General features: G+C 41.5%; 1 protein-coding gene across 7 annotated transcripts in view; it reads left to right on the top strand.

Annotated features, from left to right (window-relative positions):
• FAT1 (FAT atypical cadherin 1) overlaps nucleotides 1-13,665 on the top strand; it is a 125,241-nt gene that overhangs the window by 62,149 nt on the left and 49,427 nt on the right. The gene's annotated exons all lie outside the window — the stretch shown is intronic.

Genomic DNA, 13,665 nt, shown 5'->3' with positions numbered 1-13,665 from the left:
GACTTTGCTTCTTGTGTCTTATTTGGGGGAACTGTCCTGTTCAGTTTTTGAGTTGTCTATTTGATATATCAAGGAAATAATATATAAAAACGAGAATTAAGAAGGCATTCTCAGCTTCCTTGCCAGTCTTTGTTATTCTTTTTTTTTTTTTGTTCTGTTCTTATTTTATAATTTACTTTGTTGAACTTAAAAGGAAGCAGTTTTTAAGGTGGAGAGAAGCTTGAGTTCAATATCCATGTACTGAAATGCCTGTAAAAAGATGCTTGATCAGGGAGCATGTGTGTATGTAATATTTTGTGTCTTAAAATGTATGTTAAAAAATTAGTTTTCAAACCTCTTGTCACCATATTCCAACCTGTCCTATAGACTGTCTTTCTTGATGAGTACAAGTAAACAAGATTGATTTTTGATTATACTTTTGCCTTGAGATTAATATGCTCATGCTCTTTGGCCAAATTCCGATGTGTTCCTCTGATGGAGATTAAGAGTGAGGTTTGGATTGTTAGAAAACCAGTAGCTGATTAAGAATGATTAAGCCCTATAAGAATTTAATTATGTGGGAGAGAAACAGGACTTGAGGGTCTTTGCTTTTGGAAGTATTAGGAGTAGGATTCCAGGAGGGTTTCTTGAGCCCAAGAATACGCGCTGGAACTAACAGATTGTACAAGAACACCCTGGTGGTTCAGACAGTAAAGAATCTACCTGTAGTGCAAGAGACCCAGGCTCAATCCCTGGGTTGGGAAGATCCCTGGAGAAGGGCATGGCAACCCACTCCAGTATTCTTGCCTGGAGAACCCCCATGGACAGAGGAACCTGGCAGGCTATAGTCTGTGGGGTCACAAAGAGTCGGACTTGACTGAGTGAGTAACAATTTCACTTTACTTTTTCAGAAAGATTGGAATCAGCAATACCTCTGGTTACTAAAGGCTTGTTTAAGCAGTGTCTTTTATACTGTTTCACTGCATTACTCATAAGTCAGTTCAGTCTCATTTTTGGGGAAATAAAAGGAAAGAACTAAGAGCTAAAAAATTTAGAATGCACTGTCAAATATAAAAGAAGAAAGATAAGATATTTATAAAAATTTCAGAGGATGATTTCACAGTCAAGAAACTATTTGCTTGAAACGGGGGTTGGTCACAGACCTTGCGAAGTCTAGAATCCACAGCCTCGAGGTGGTAATTCAGGAACATAACCACCCCTTTTAAACAGTTGCTTGATTGGTTAGATTTTAAAATGTTTTCACTTTTTTTTATATCATCTCTCTTGTAGATTAGATTAAGTCCTCTGTGAAGAGACAGGCAAGCAGGCTGTACATGTGCCCTTTGGATATCTGAGCAGACACCGTATGTCTGGACATAATGTGTATTTGAGGAGAAGGAGAAAGAAACTGAGAGAAATTATATAAGTTGGAGCTACTGTGGGGAGCCTTGAAACCTTGGTTATCTGTCTGCAGCCTCTGAAATGATGATGACGCTGCTGTTGTGTTATGTCTTGAAGAAACGGGATTAATGTGGCATCGTCACTCCCTTTAAGTCTGTCTGTTCTGACAACTCTTTGGAAGGGATGTCTGCTGAAACCTCAAAACCCTTCCTTATCTTTGGGGAGAAGAAATCCCATTTCGGAGTCCACAGCTAGCTCCCAGACCCTTGGGCGGAATACAGATCCTGTTGATAAAACAGTGGGGAAAAATTCATGCAGATTCCCAAGAGGTTTTATTTATGTATGAGTTGACGGCAGATAACAGTGGAGAATAACTATAGTTAGCACTCAGGATTATTTGTTGTGAAGCATGTAGTAAAGTGTTGTTCGTAAAAATGTCTGATCATTCTACAAGTCACCTAAGTCTCTAAAAGTCTAGAAATAACCATATGTTAGCATGGGCACTGTAAAAGAAGATAGTAAATATACAGCCTCACAAGGTCCGCCTCTGGATTCTTCTGTTTCCGCAACTCAGCAGATAATTTGGGCATGATCTTCAGGGTCCAAATGTAACGCCTCGTAGGATACATGTGCCTCGGAACTTTTAAAGCAGATTGACTTTCAGTAGGCTGGTCAGGATCACTGGGGGCCAGATTGTGATAGCTGGTGAAGACAGTCAGGTAGAAGAAAGTTCCTGTGATGCGCTGACCCATCACACCACCTGGGGTCCCAGAATCATGTTGCTTAATTATTAATGGCAGAGGGAGAAAATCACCGGGCTGGAAGGCATGAGATGTGGGCTGTAGTGAGGTTTACCTCTGAGATCTTGGACAAAACTGGCTGCCAGGTCCTTAGGTTTATGATTAGTGATGAGCATCTTTGCAGCTGGGAGAGATGCCACGGCCTCGCCCGTGTGCATGTGTAAGTTACCTCTGCTCTGTTAACACTGCGTGAGATAAGCAGGGTCTCAGTAGATTGATAAATGCATGCCTGTCCTTTGGATGAGCAGATCTGATGGAGTAAAATGGGTCTACTTGCTTCTGAGTGGTGAAGAGAAATTTAGAAACCTGGTGATGATCACAACATCCAGCAGACTGAAGGAAATCTGAATTCATTGCCATTCAAATCATTTTTTACACATCAGATGTTTACTGAGCCGCTGCTGTCTATTCAGCATGTTAAGAGATGCTTGAGAGTTGGTAGTCTGCGTGCGTGAAATAGCAGAGAGAGACAGGTGAATGTGAGATGTGTGCCCGGGTGCTAATAAACGCCTCTGGAGGAAGTGGGAAAGTGATGATGACGGATGTGGTGGTGCAGTAAGGAGGATGAGGCCCCTTGGGAAAGGTAGTGTGCCGATACAGCAAGTAGTCAAGTGGATGGAGGGAGAAGGGGTTCGGGGGTGTTCTTCATGTTGGGACAGTTGGAAGGAGTGGTGAGGCCAAGAAATCCGGTTCGATGAGTATATGAGAGAATGGCTGTGCTTGGTGGAAAGGCGTAAATACCAGAAGAAGGGTTCAAGGATAATATTTATGTTATTTTTATAAATAATGACCTATTTTGGAGAGTCTCTGTGCAATCCCTTGGAATGTTCTGTATAAACTTAAATCAGATGACCTCACAAAGTCCTCCTGGAGAGGAGGAAACATCCCCCTAGAACCTTTCTCTCTCCTATTGTCATAGTGGGATGCCTATGTTTTTTAAAATGGAACTAAAAAACCTTGTCTAGGACTGGGTTTGATCAGCTGAATTGGAGGTTCTCAGTGACAAGTTTGGATGAACATTTTAAAATGTATTTTGTGCCTGAAACTGCCTTTCTGCATCTCAGATGGTTCCAGTTATGTTGTTTATAGCTGGGGTGGCAGGGTGTTTCCTTTTAACAGAAGGTACAAGCAAAAGTGACTTGATCTAGTTTTCTTTTCTAATACACACTTTTGTTAACACCAGAAGTTCTTATAACATTTTTTGTTTGATTATGCTCAGTATCAGGGTAAATCTGCTTCTTTTAACAAAAATCATGCAGTTGCTTGATGTGGGAGAGAGGCAGGAGCAGAGAGTGTTAGATCGTCTGAGCCCTGGCAGCCTGGCTCCTGCACACACACATGCGTCACAGCTTCCTTTGCAGAATGTCAAGGACAGAGACGAAGGGGACCCAAACAATGGGGACCAGTGTGCACTCCCAGGCTCCGCTCTGTGGGGAACCTCAGCAAACTGGAGCCGCCCCAGCAAAGTGTCTTTCTAGTCAGTGCTATCAACTTGAACTTTTGAGGTCTGATAGGTTCGAACGGTGGAGCCTGATGGGCTGCTGTCTATGGGGTTGCACAGAGTCGGACACGACTGAAGCGACTTAGCAGCAGCAGCAGGAGCAGGTAGCTTACAGTTGGCATGTAATTTCCAAGTGTTCATTTGGGGCCTGTGCGTGCTTTAGAAACGACTACGCTTTTATTCCCTTATCTCTGTTGGTATTTTACAAGTTTTGGACACAAAGCAAGTATTGCTCTTTACTTTTAAAAAAGTTGTATTGGAGTGTTGTTGACGTACAATCAATTGCACATAGTTAAAGCCTGCGATTGGATGAGTTTTAACATAGCTTCGCAGCTGTGAAACCATCACCACAGTCAGGCAGCAAACCTACCCATCTCTCTCCCTGAGTTGCCCAAGCCTCTCCCTTCTATTGCTGCCTCCTCCCGCCCCCAGGCAGCCACTGATCTGCCTTCAATCACTGTATATTAGTTTGCCTTCCCTAAAATTTTCTATAAATAGACTCATAGAGTATATACTTTTTTTTTTTTTGGTAAAGGTTCTTACACTCAACATAACTTTCTTTTGGGAGTCACGGATGTTGTAGTGAGGACCGGGGCCCACTGAAATAGTTCATACCAGGCAGTTCTAAACCTGCTTGAGCTCCAGCATCTTGCCCTTTCCCCGGAAACAGCAGGGAAGGTTGCGACCCATTCTTTCTCCTGCTCCTCCTGCCTCCTGACTGACCCCGATGCAGACCCGCTTGGCTGCAGTGAATAATAAACTGTCTTTTCAGTGACAGTGGTCTTCTGATCTGGTGGCCTCACCATTCTTGAATGATAAGAAAGCCTACATTTTCAAGCACTTGGAGGCAACTACTGTTTGTATTTCTTTTACTAATGTACAAACAAGCGTGCGTTATTTTTTTTTTCTCTTTTTCACAGGGGTGGTAGCATACTGAACACGGTGATAAATATCTCGGGTTTTTCCCTTATTAGCATTAGAGGCTGTACCTTAGGAAAATTACTTTATTGTAGTCATTGATGGGCTTGCCACGTTATTATAAGAATACAGGTACATATCCATGTACCTTTCATACCCATTTCACTGATCCACTTACTTTACACTATCTAGTAAATGTTTCTGGGTTGTTGTTGTTGTTTTTTGTATCTTCCCATTCATTGGGGTACATCTTCCTATTTGGGAACAAACACTGGAAAAGAAATTTTTTATGGTTAAAAATAAATTCATCAGAAATTAAGTATTAATTAAGTATGTATTAAGTAGAGCTGTCCTTTTTGAATATAGAGTGTGTTTGTGGATGTGATTTCTGTGTGTCTGCAAGAACATCTTCAAAGGGTTTAGGCTCTTTGACAACTATTGGATCTGTTTCCATCTGTTTAAAATTTTAAACAGTTAAAAAATTTCTTGAGGCTGTTTCAGCTTACTGTTTTCCTAGCTGTTCCTTTATCAATTCTGGTAGAGTTAAGATTTCATGTGTTTTGGAGCCTGATCTCCACTCTTAATCTCTTATTATTAGATCGGAGCACATGGCACCGTTGGAATCACAGAAGCCACAGATTCCCTCTCTTTGGGCTGATTTCTGTGAGACCGTCACACGCTTGTTACCTTTGAGACTTGACCTTGAAGGAGACGGCCCAAGAGAAGCCAGCAGCCCTTGGCCTTCCTTCTTTTGCTGCTCTTCTGTGCTGTGTTCTGATCTTTCTTATCCCCACTCTTCTACCCCTGACCTCACTTTTAGATCAGGCTGAAGTAAAACTTTCTCCAGAAGCCAGAAGGGCAGTGACAAGTGTAGCTTATTAAGCATGTGGCACTTTATATATTATATTACAGCAGCCTCACGGAGTTGATCTTTATAAGAAACCCTGTGAGATGGGCAGAGACTGCAAATGCCAGCAGTCTGCTGTCTTCTCCATTTGTGTTTTTCCCAGTTTTCAAGTAAATTATATGACTTCAGCGGAGAAGGAAATGGCAACCCAGCCCAGTATTCCTGCCTGTGAAATCCCGTGGACAGAGGAGCCTGGTGGGCTACTGTCCATGGAGTCACAAGAGTCGGACACAACTGAGCAACTAAACCGCCAGTACATCAGGCTTCAGGGAGAGGTAGAGGCCACCTGAGGTCAGAGCCAGGAAGACATGAGTTTCATAACTGCTGCTTCGGGATGCAGGATCCCATGTTCACTTGATGGGCTTTCGGGTTTGGGATGTACATGCGGTTTTGGATCTGTTTTTTCTGTACCTTCTCTGTTTTTTTGCTGAATTAGATGATGGTTGCTTTTTAGGTGAATCTTATTTCTAGTAATATTTTCAGACTGAAAAGCACAAAGCTTGTAAATAACACTAAGTGTTTAAACTTGTTTTATTAACCGCGTACGGCAAGGATCATTAAACCTTTGCCGGGAAGGGCCAAGTCTGAAATAATTTCAGCTTTGCATGCCACACAGTCTCTGTCACAGCCACTCAGCTCTGTCACTGCGGAGTGAAAACCGCCCTCGACAGCAGGGGAATTAATGAGAATGGCTGTGTGTGCCAATGAAATTTTATTTATGAGCATCGAAATTTGAATTTCATGTACTTTTCCTGTGTCACAATATATCCTTTTGTTTATTTCTGATTAAGGATGTAAAAGCCATTCTTAGTTTGTAAGCTATACAAAATCAGTTTGGCAGTAGTTTTCTGACCCTTTATATGTTGATGTATTTACTAGATGGGCTGGTGGTACTGCTGATTTATTTCTGAGAGGGTAGAATACTTGATATTCCTGCAGTAAGAATTAAATTTATTTTCCATTACTCCAAGCAGTGAATACTTTAAAAAAGATGAGATCTGTATTTTGCTTCTCCAGGTTATTAAAATTCTTCTTTAAAGAATAGGAGTAGAATATTAGTTACCAAAGTTGAAATCTCAGAAGACATTTATCAAGTTGATGATAGACTATTATTCAGATCTCTTCTACTTTGAGAAATAACTATTTCTTGTTAGAAGATAAAATATTTTCAAGTTTTGAGATTTTTCACACTTCTTTGTGCTATTATATTCTGTTAAAAAATATTTCAGAGCTTGAAATTCCAGCTCTCACAGTTGATTTTATGTATATTTATCAAATCTTTACCATTTTCTCCATTTTTGTTTATTCCTTATTCTGCATTGAGATGTTCATGCTCAAATTAACCAAGTTACAGTTTCATATGCTTTGTAGAGGACAACTTTATACAGGGACCTTTTATTCATTGATTTACATGCTGAATAGAATAATGTAGGGTTATTTTATGTTCAATGTAAGAAATGTTCTTTAATTGCAGATAGAATAATGTATATATGTGTATATATGTATACATGTATATACATAAAATATATACACATGTACATATATATATATAGTAGTCCCTAAAGCATGGGAAAGTCATAAAATGCTATAATAGTGAATAGGTATGCTGGGTAACCATCCATGTTCTAGTCAAGTGTCATATTACAACTGATTTTTCTCAATCAGAGTAAATGGCATTTTATTGTGGCTGAACAAAGTGCAATAGGAAACAGCTATAGCTGCAAACAACTTCCGAGGGTTTCCGGTAACATTTGATAGCAGCACAGGAAGGAAATGAAGGGCCAGTCATTTTACAATGGGAGGAATTCATTTAAAAAAAAAAAAGTTTACTTATTTGTGGTCTTTTCCCAAATATTTGCAAATATTAAGGAAGACTCTATAGATTTTACCTGTTCTTCCTGCTTATTTTTTATTTTACCATGAAGTATGTTATCCTTAAAGTCTAATAAAAATCAGATTTTGTGCACTGCTTTTTCTGCACATGTTGGAATAGATAAGCTTTTCCCCCCAAAATCTGTTCATCTTGAATCCTTAAGATAAATTCTTTCAAGGAGTATTCTGTACTTTTCTATGTTGCTGGATATCATTTGCTAAAATTATTTTAAGTACCAGTATTTTAAGATTTTGCATTTAAGTGCCTAAGTGAGATTAGCCTCTTTTACATCAACATGATGTTAACTTTATAAGATGGGTTGGGTTTCTTCCCTTCACTATCAGTGCTGTATCTGACATTTGTGGGAATGTTGAAGGCAGTTCCCAGTAAATTGCATTTGGCTTTTGATCTTATGTTTATCTCATGTCTCAGCACCATCCATTTTTTCAGTGAGAAGCAGCTAGTCAAGATAGAATTAAAGCCAGAAGAGAAGTCTGGAGATTTCAAGGTGCAAATTCTTGCTCAGCCCCTGCTTGTGTGACTTTAGGCTGGTCATTTGATTTCATTCTTTGAGGGTTTTCCACGGGACTGTGAAAGTTTGAACTAAATGAGTTCCGAGCGCCCCTCCAGCCTTGACAGCCTATGAATAGAGTTCCATTTTTGGCTCCAAGCCTAATCCCGCTGGCACCAGGACTGCAGAGACAAACAATAGCTGCTCAGATGGCGGCAGCTGCCAAGAGAGCTCCAGACAGGCTGTGGTTACATGCAGCCTTAGAACACCACCTAAATAAAGACAGTGCCGTGCTGCAGAGGATCGCTGGGCCCAAGGGCCAAAGCTCCAAGGGGACGGATGCTGAGTGGTAACTGCAGAAAAACTGGAAGTTCGCTCTTGGCCTGTCAGGCAGTCTGTATTTTTAGATGCGAACTCTGGTAGCAGTGCCCACCTCCTTGCCTGCCTTTGCGGGTGCTCGTCTCATCTTGCTTGTTTTGTGGTCATTCAGTCCTGGCTAAGGTCCTGGAGGGTCAAGGTGAGAACCAAGCATAATAGGGAGGATGTGGTTACTGCTTAATACTTATTCTCCAGTTGACTTGTCTAAAAATTAGCAAAATTTCATACGATTTCCATTTCACCTGTTAGAAGAGGAGTCTTAGAAATTTGAATAGGAAAACACTGTCCTTGGTCTGGTTTCTGTCCTCCCCCTTCCTGTGGTGTCCTCTGTCTACCCACTCTCCAGACCTCAGGACTTTTAGCTGGGCTCTTTGTAAATTGCAGTTAGCAGTCTTGTTTTGAGAACACTGTCACTTTATTAAAGCTGGTTGGGCACAAAGATCTGTAGACTAGATAGTACCTTGGGACAGTATTTGTCACGTGCTCCACATGGAATTCTACAGTTAATGGCTCTTGCTTTCCTGTCTCACTGTCCTTTGCTTCCTTTAATACTTTATTTTATAAATTGGAATGGTGATGGCGTTCAGTCACTCAGTCATGTCTGACTCTTTGGGACCCCATGGACTGTACCACACCAGGTTTCCCTGTCTTTCACTATCTCCAGAGCTTTCTCAAACTCATGTCCATTGAGTTGGTGATGCCATCCAACCATCTCATCCTCTGTCACGCCTTCTCTTCTTGTCCTCTATCTTTCCCAGCATCAGGGTCTTTTCCAAAAATTAGAGTAAAAAATTAGAGTAACTGACAGTTATTACTAATAATTACTGATGTATTGCCTCCTTTATTTTCCATACATTTGATTAGTTCCTGTAGTTTTGTGATAGCTTAACAACTCAGAGCAGGCACCATGGAAACTAAAAAAAAAAATTCGAACAGTATCAGCATCTCAAAATCTTGGAAAGTTTCGCTATTTTCACTGTTTAGAGTTAAGACAGCTGCTTGCAGAATTTGGGTCTTGATATAACAATATGTTTGCTATTGAAATACTGCTTCAAATTTTAACCACAGAAAAAGATTCTGACTATTGTGGATGTTAAAATTGGGTTTTGACATGTATAATTTGAAATTGGAGACTCTCCAAAGGAATAGAGATGAGTTAAATCATTTAAATTAATTTGAAAAGTCAGTGTCTCATTCACACCAGCCACATTTCCAGTGCTCGGTGACCACGTATGCTGGAGGGGCAGCGTATCACGCGGTGCGCAAGGTGGGACTTGTCCATCATCTCCAGGAGTGCTGTGACCACAGTGCCTTTCCAGAATGTATGTTGCTGTAGTTCATGCGTTTCTGTAAAACAAGCAAAAGGATGAAGACTGGCCGCAGGAGTAATCAGAATAGTGGGAAATGTTAATTAGGTGAGCAGGCTTTTGTTCTCTTCCTTGATCTTTCTCCTTCCTCTGCTTATTTTCAAGTAGAATAACTGGAAAATGACTCAAAGTAAGTTTTCTGCCAAGCAAGGTGAACGCATGACCACACAGCGTTTTTGTTTTTGTTTTGTTTTTTTTCAGAGTCAGGACTTTTTCTTTCATAGTTTTGGTTCTTTAAAAACTCCTTCTGCAGATCACAAGTTATTTTCTCTCTCCAGGCAGTTGGACCTTAATCCTATTCAGAAATTCTGTTTTTTCGTTTGCTTTTTGTTCTCCAGCTGCCATCTCATTGCATCCATGGTGCTGATACTTCAAACCCTTCCTTCCAGAACCTAAGCCTTCCATCGTCCCTCCTTGGCTTCTTCCATTCTTAATGTGGCTCCAGGCTCTGATGCTCGGTGTTCACTCAACTCCCATCTCGCCCCTTTGCTCGATGATGTTGAGTAAGCACCTTAATTTCTGAGCCTGTAAAAATGTTTATTTATTATGATACAGGTATCGCCATATGTATACCTATGGATCGAGTCAGATAATACATTTAAAGGTCATAGCACAATACTTGGGGATTTATTGAGCCAGAAAACAATTAGAGATGAATTGATTTGATGCATTAGTTAGCTTTTGTTTTGCAGCAAGGGATTCCCTGGTAGCTCAAATGGTAAAAGGAATCTGCCTGCAATGCAGGAGACCTGGGTTCGATCCCTGGGTTGGGAAGATCTCCTGGAGGAGGGCATGGCAACCCACTCCAGTATTCTTGCCTGGAGAATCCCATGGACAGAAGAGCCTGGCGGGCTACAAGCCCATGGGGTTGCAAAGAGCCAGACCTAACTTCTCAAATAAACAACAATAAACTGTATTTGCTGTCTCAGTCCGTTTCTGTTTATAATGGCATTGGTCTACAAATGGGATGTTTTGTAGGGCAAGGAAATTGTTGTCTTTTCATTTCTATTTTTAACTTGACAGAGTTGAGGAGAAAAGGAAGAGAAAGATACAAGATTCCAAGAGGCAGCACTCGCATGTGCTTTTTTTCTGCCTTCTCCCACTCTATTTTATTCTCTAAGGTACTTTTTTGGACCTGTTAAATGACGAATAATTAACTGTTGCTGGTTTTTTTTTCCTTAAACTTCACGTAAGTGACAGTTGAGAATTTTCAGAGAGTTGAAATACCAAAGTGCAGGAAATTATACAGTGTGATGTGATGGGGAAGGGAGGATTAGACCCCATACCTCTCATCTGGGCTTCAGGAAAACTAAATTCTAATCCTGGCTTTGATGCTGATTTACTGGTGAATTGGAAGAATTTAATTTGTCTCCGGCTCAGGTAGCTGAGTTTGATCATCTTAAAGGCTTCTCTCTATTTCTGAAATAGTGCACTATTTCATGAAGTATAGCTGCTTCTGGGATTTAGTGGTAAAAATAACAGATGAGCGCCAGCGTTTAAAGAGAAAGAAATGGATACATTTATTACATATTTCATCCCGACAGGGTTAATAGCATGCATGTAGAAAAGGTATGCCCTGGATTCGTTTTTGAAAATAGATGTTTGTCAGGCAGGCAAGGCGGAGGATTAGCCGGCTTGAGATGTGAAAAAGTTCCAGAGGTGAAAATGGAAGTGAACTGCGTCATGAATTCCAAAGCTAAATGGCTCCTTGGCTAGCATTTCCATGGTGTTCTGCTCCCGGTGTGGTGGCCTGCGGTGAGGTCAAGCGCCCCTCCAGAGAGCATCCACGGTCTTCCTCGATGTTCCTGCTTCATTATAGTGTTTCGTTTTCTCTCCAGAGTTCATTCTGTGTGGAAATTCCACAGGAGGCACTCATTTTCTCCGAGGGGCAGCTGCACCTCACAGCACCCCGTGGTCAGGCTAGCCCTGCCCCTCCCTGTTGTGGTGTTAGGGACCAGGGAACTGTGGCCCTCGGGGTGGGCATCCTTTTGTACAGGTGTGCGAACGTAGGCAGGAAGCGCTGAAACACCTTACGTGTGGTTGGCTCGCAGCTCCTATACTGGTTAGTCCACATCTGGATCTTCGTCTTCCTTCCTTCGTGGTTATAATCACTCTGCTAGCCTGCCGGACCGTCCCCTCCTCGTTAGAGAAATCCCTTTCCTGGTCTTCCTGCCTCCCTGGCTCTCGCTTGGTCTTCTTTTCCAAGCTTCCCTGAAGTTCCTTGGCAGAGGGACTCCCTCCTTTGCTTCTGAGGCTTCTTCATGGCGTTCTGGACACTTCAATAAGGTTGGCCAACCCTCCTCTTTATTTTTTTGGTAGGAGAAGGAAATGGCAACCCACTCGTGTATCCTTGCCTGGAGAATCCCATGGACAGAGGAGCCTCTGGCGGGCTGTGGTCCATAGGGTCACAGAGTGTCGGACACGACTGAAGAAACGGAGCACACACGCACGCCCTGTTCACCATTCTTCACTCTCCTTTCTGTACTTGGGGAGTAATTAAGTCTGCCCGGCCTCTGGCAACTTCTCTGCACTTCACATCTGTGCCTCTAATTGTCTTCTGCTGGACACCAGTGTCACCTAGACCACCGGCCTCAAGGCCTGACGCCTCTTACCTGTAAACACATGTTAAATGGTCCTCTCTTATATAAGCTATGAATTTATATTATTTCCAAGTTTAGTGTAGGTTATTATATGCCTCTTACTCCAATACATATGTTAAAAATCTACTCTTAACGGTTTTAAGAAATTCGTATGTTCACACATTTAATGTGTGTTTTTAAGGTAGTAGAGATACAGTAATATAAGCAAGGTACACGGGAAAGGCAGAGTCCTGTGGGCTTTGAAGGATACAAAAAAGACTGAAATGAGTGACTGGAGTGCCCGTGTGGTGATGTTGTGACAGAGCAAATGAGAGAGCCTGGAAGACCCAGGAGCAGAACCCCAGGCTAGGCTTGTCACAGGAGACCTCAGAAGTGAGGTTTAAACTGAGAGGCTGAAGAATGGGTAGGAGCAGCTGGGATGATTAAAAAAAGGAACAGTAGAATTCATTGCATTTAAATGGAATTAATATTGCATTTGAATTAAGGGAGAATTAATTTTAAGTATATAGATCAATGCAAAGAAAGAGAGGAAAACAACAGAATGAGAAAGACTAGGGATCTCTTCAAGAAAATCAGAGATACCAAAGGAACATTTCATGCAAAGATGAGCTCGATAAAGGACAGAAATGGTATGGACCTAACAGAAACAGAAGATATTAAGAAGAAATGGCAAGAATACACAGAAGAACTGTACAAAAAAGATTTCACGACCCAGATAATCACGATGGTGTGATCACTGACCTAGAGCCAGACATCCTGGAATGTGAAGTCAAGTGGGCCTTAGAAAGCATCACTACGAACAAAGCTAGTGGAGGTGATGGAATTCCAGTTGAGCTATTCCAAATCCTGAAAGATGATGCTGTGAAAGTGCCGCACTCAGTATGCCAGCAAATTTGGAAAACTCAGCAGTGGCCACAGGACTGGAAAAGGTCAGGTTTCATTCCAATCCCAAAGAAAGGCAATGCCAAAGAATGCTCAAACTGCCGCACAATTGCACTCATCTCACACGCTAGTAAAGTAATGCTCAAAATTCTCCAAGCCAGGCTTCTGCAATACGTGAACCATGAACTTCCTGATGTTCAAGCTGGTTTTAGAAAAGGCAGAGGAACCAGAGATCAAATTGCCAACATCTGCTGGATCATCGAAAAAGCAAGAGAGTTCCAGAAAAACATCTATTTCTGCTTTATTGACTATGCCAAAGCCTTTGACTGTGTGGATCACAATAAACTGTGGAAAATTCTGAAAGAGATGGGAATACCAGACCACCTGATATGCCTCTTGAGAAATTTGTATGCAGGTCAGGAAGCAACAGTTAGAACTGGACATGGAACGACAGACTGGTTCCAAATAGGAAAAGGAGTTCGTCAAGACTGTATATTGTCACCCTGTTTATTTAACTTATATGCAGAGAACATCATGAGAAACGCTGG

Source organism: Bos javanicus, chromosome 27, assembly GCF_032452875.1.
Source record: "Bos javanicus breed banteng chromosome 27, ARS-OSU_banteng_1.0, whole genome shotgun sequence".
NCBI classification, from domain to species: domain Eukaryota; kingdom Metazoa; phylum Chordata; class Mammalia; order Artiodactyla; family Bovidae; genus Bos; species Bos javanicus.
This window is presented reverse-complemented; position numbering and strand designations above follow the sequence as displayed.